The sequence below is a fragment of the Aplysia californica genome, unplaced genomic scaffold (genome assembly GCF_000002075.1).
Source record: "Aplysia californica isolate F4 #8 unplaced genomic scaffold, AplCal3.0 scaffold00329, whole genome shotgun sequence".
Taxonomy (NCBI): Eukaryota; Metazoa; Mollusca; class Gastropoda; order Aplysiida; family Aplysiidae; genus Aplysia; species Aplysia californica.
Window position 1 is genome coordinate 64,312 of NW_004797599.1, and position 5,193 is coordinate 69,504.

At 44.4% G+C, this 5,193-nt stretch overlaps 1 protein-coding gene across 1 annotated transcript in view; it reads right to left on the reverse strand.

The window, feature by feature from the left end:
• The window catches only part of LOC101859421 (leucine-rich repeat-containing protein 74A), a gene marked incomplete in the record, with an annotated part of 32,811 nt that overhangs the window by 1,630 nt on the left and 25,988 nt on the right, over positions 1-5,193 (reverse strand).

The following is a 5,193-nucleotide window of genomic DNA, read 5'->3' on the forward strand; positions in this document are numbered from 1 at the left end:
ACACACACACACACACACGCACAAACACACACAAACACAAACACTCAAACACAAACATAAACACAAACACACACACAAACACACACACACACTCACACACACACACACACACACACACACACACACACACACACACACCATCATGTCTCTCGACTCACACTCACACGCGTATATTATCATTATGAGTGAGCCACAACAATTATGATATATTGCTTCTTGTGACTGTTTCGGAGAAACACTATTGTATTCTTTTTATATCCTCATCATCAAAAGTCATCAACATACTGCATAAAGTGTAACATTAGTCTATGTTTTGTTTTTCAAAAATTCTTTATTGTACCGAGAAGCACAAATTGTGCCGCTGCTTATCGGAGTTGAGAGTTCAACGGTTTTCCTCACTCATTCAACTTAAAAAAAACTATCTATATGTCTGATGGTCGATTCCCCCTTGCATCAGGACTTTATCAATTGATGTCCTTACACTTACCATTCTCTTTCAAACTCACACACTTCTTTACAGATCGAAGCAGTTGACGTCACACAGTTTGCCGAATCTGGCGGGCTCCCAGAGGTGTTCTCTTATTCCAGTCTGGCAGAGCTCGATATACAGGATGACCAAACAAAAGTGACCCTTGACCCGGACTGCTGCTACGTCATGTACACTTCCGGTTCGACTGGTGAGGCTTTCTTCTAGTACGGAAAAAATTGTATCCTATTACTGTTTCCTCCTAAAATATTAGAATTCACCCCCACCTACTCCCCCCCCTCTCTCTCTCTCTCTCTCTCTCTCTCTCTCTCTCTCTTTTTTTTTTCTCACTATCTCTCCCCCTCTCTCTTGACTAGTACATTGCATGGAAAATATTGTAGGAACTGCCTATTGACGTCGACAATAAATACTAGATCTAGCATATATTAACTATATTATAGAGATACAGGTCTCAAATCTGTGCTATAAAACTAAAAGATATTTATTTATTGTCTGTGAAAGTGAATCGGAATAAGGGAAGGTGTGATATCGACAGTCCTCTATCCTGTCAACAGCAGCATCAATATGTGCAACAACAATGCATTGTGGGGGGCGTTTATTGTTCTTGCATCTTATGTCTTCTATCCTTATCTCTTTATCTCTGTCATGACGATTTATTGGCCGAGTGTCCACTCGAACAGGTGAACCAAAAAAAACCCTAAATTTACAGAGTAGGGCCCTCTTTGTGGTAACCTTTTTGTATCAAGCAGGACGCTTAACTAGTAAACAGTCGCCTCAGCGTCTGTAGTGTTAGGTTGCCCTTAAAATGTGTTTAGAAACAAAGCGCAATTGTAAATTAAATGGAATACCAAATGGGATCAGTCACATGATCTGTCCGTATGACCTATCTATTAAAGTTGTTTTGTTCTTTGTCCTACAACTTATTAACACCGGCGTCTATGAATTGCAGACAGGTGTGTCGACGTCGCATACCTGAGATCCGAGTTCAATTCCTGAGTGGAAGGAATTTTTCTCTAGTATTTTTCTGCTATGATAATGTGTCCCTCTCAGCCCGGGTCGCCCTGGCAGGCATGATCAAAGCCTGCGCCTTAAATGATAAAAAATTGTGTTGGTAATGGCATAAAAACACTAGCATTTAAAAACATTATTCCGCATTATTTCCCTCTCACCGAAGCAAATAAACTTGACACGTGTTGTTATTCCTTTTCTCAGGTCGCCCAAAAGGTGTCCAGGTAACCCGGCAAGGTGTTCTCAACATGGCCCGAGCTCAAATATCTCTCTGGAATCTGTCCCCTTCAGATGTGGTGGCCCAGTTCGCTGCTATCAGTTTCGATGCGACCATCTCAGAAATCTTCACAGCCCTTCTCAGTGGTGCCACTTTGGCAGTCCTCAAGAACTCTGAGCGTCTTGGGAAAGAACTTACGCATACAGTGACGTCACTTGGAGTGACCACCATCACACTACCGCCGTCTGTGTTGAATATTTATGGACCGGATGATTTCCCGTCACTGAAAAATGTCATAACGGCTGGAGAAGCTTGCACGATGCACACGGCTGTGAAATGGTCTAGTGTGCCAGGTATCAACTTTTTCAACGCTTACGGGCCTACGGAGTGTACAGTGTGTGCCACTGTCTACAAATACGAGGGTCAGAATGAGGAAGACAATGCAACATTTGATCTTCCAATTGGCAAACAAATCCCAGGAGCCCGCCTGTATTTGTTTGATGATTTCATGAAACCTGTACCACCGGATGTGATCGGAGAGATATACATCGGAGGAAAAGGTGTGTCTGCGGGTTATATTGGTCACGCAGTGTCAAAGAACAAGGAGCGTTTTGTAGCTAATCCTTTGAACAGTCAAGACGTCCTCTACAAAACAGGGGATCACGCTATCCAGTCACAGGACGGCACTTTGACCTATGTGGGTCGGCTTGACCACCAGGTCAAACTACGTGGACACAGGGTGGACCTCAGTGAAATTGAACAGATCATCTTGCAACACAGCAAAGTGGACATGGCCGTTGTGGTGAAACGCCAACTTCAGACGTCTGTGGAGCCAAGCATCGCCGCCTTCGTGGCTCCAGCCCTGTTGTCTACGTCAGAGCTACGTGAGTATCTAGCGACAGCTTTGCCCAAGTATATGATGCCTACTTTTGTGAAGATCATGGACTTCCAAGACTTTCCACTGACATCCAATGGAAAAGTAGACAGGAAGAAACTAGAACGAGACGATTCTTTGTACGAGATCGTTTCATCCACAGAAACAGGACACCTCAGTGACGAAGAGTTGGCTATGGCAACACTCTGGTGTCAGGTGTTACAAATTGAGGAGACGCGTGGCCACAGTATGCAGCCAAACTCATCTTTCTTTGACTTTGGGGGGAATTCTCTTCATCTTGTTCTGCTCCAGAGGGAAATTGAGGACACGTTCAAAACTCGTTTATCTTTCAAAGACATTGTAAGTGCATCAACTCTTAGCGATTATGTCAAAGTAATCAGAGAGAAAAACACTTCTCCGGAAAGAGCTGCTAACTACGAGGCAAAAGATACCACAGCGTTAAGAAATCTTATCCTGAAAGATTCCATGCTTGATGTCAACAAAATCGGCAGTCATGCAGTTCCTCACCACGAGGTTAAACAGATACAGTTCTACGTTGGAAGCGATTTAATCCCTCCTCAGAACATCATGCTGTCGGGCGTCACCGGCTTTTTGGGAGCCTTTCTGCTTTACGAGACGCTAGAACAAACTGAGGCCACAATCCATTGTATGGTCAGGGACACAAGCCAGGCAGGGGGACTGAGACGTGTCGTGTCCAACATGCAGACATACGGATTGTGGCGACAGACCTACATCCCACGAATAAACATCGTCCTGTCTGACCTCTCAAAGCCTCAGCTTGGAATTGTTTCAGAGGAGTACGAAAAACTTTGCAAGTTGGTGGACGTTGTGTTTATGAACGGAGCTAAGATGAACTTTAACACTGACTACGAGGATCACAGACTAGCAAATGTGATTGGCACCAAAGACTTCATACAATTTGCCTTGACTGGAAAGAAGAAGTACATTTTCAGCACTTCTTCTTTAGGGGTCTTTCTTTTCCCTCCTCTTGACAGTTTCAAGCTGCAAACAAGATTTACAAATCATATTGGATGTCAAACGCAAAACTTGCACACACTTTGCCAGAACGCATTGAACTGTGAACAGAGGGATCCGGGCAGTGAAGCCAAACAACCAACCCTGAACACTGCAACATCACGAATGAAGAAAACAGCGCTGCAGAACGTTCCTTTTAAAGGAGAAAAGCATCTAAAAACATTCCACGAGAACAGTCTTGACAAAAACCAAAACAAAGAAAAGGAACCATGCGTTCCAGAAAGTGAACTCGTCAGACTGGGAACAGAACATGACCGTTCGAACAAATTTTTGGTGACATCGAGAAATGAAAATGGCGCACGTAATAATGGAAAGGACAGGTCTGAGAGCGACACGGTACAAAATGGACACCATACTTCAAAAAATGGAATTGAGTACTTTGGAAATGTAGATAGTGGACAAAGCAATGAAAGCACCCATGCAGTGATAGATGGTGGGATGGGAAATGGACAACAAAAAGCTGACAAGATGGAGATGGACAAAAAATCTGACTGTCAACTGATGGACATCAACGGCAATCAGAGAAGAGACATTTGCACTAAACACAGTATTCATGCGAAACCTCCTTTGACGAAACAGCCTAGCTCTTCACCTGAAACGGTCATCAACCTGCAAGAGGCTGAAGTAAAGACTAGGACAATGTTCACAGAAAACGAAACAATTAAAGATCCTACTTGTCTTTCTGGCGGGTACAATCAGAGTAAGTGGGCGTCTGAGCAACTTGTGCTACAAGCATTACCCATGGTCCCTGGCGGCGCCATTTTTCGACCAGCACGAGTCTCAGGGAGCTCGAAGACCGGTGTCGGCCCCACTAATGACTTGTTCGCTGCCCTACTTGTTGGCATAAAACAGCTGGGACTCGTCCCTGACCTAGATTTCCCCTTTGACCTCACGCCAGTCAATTTCTGCGCAAGAGCGATGATCGAGATAATGGTTCAAATCTGCAATGACCCCAGCAGGGAGATGCCTCACGTCTACCACTTGTTCAACGAGTCGACCGTGTCATTTAAAGAGTTGTTTGCAGACACTCCTTTAAATGTCGTTCCTCTGGATGTTTGGCGACAAGAACTGAGGAAATCAGGCCGGGACAATCCTTTAGTTCCTCTTACGCCGTTTTTGCACTCTAACTTTTGGGATCGATCATCAGACTGGCCGCTATTTAGCACAGAGAACACTGACTGTTTTATTTCCGAGGCCTGCAGAGCCCTGATGCCACCTTCCATTGAACTTCTGCAACTGTACAAAATCTTTTTTGAAAAAACCCTCGTCTCGTTGTAGACACCCCATGTGTCCGCTGAAAAAAAAAGAACTGAAACAAGCATTGAACTTCCAACCACGAATATAGGCTACACACACGCTAATACAAATGTACACTCTCATAACCAAACACAAGCACGAGTAAAAAAAACCACACACACACCACACACACACACACACACACACACACACGCGCGCGCGCGCGCGCACACACACACAAACACACACACACAGACACACACAGACACACACACACAGACACACACACACAGACACACACATACAGAGACACAC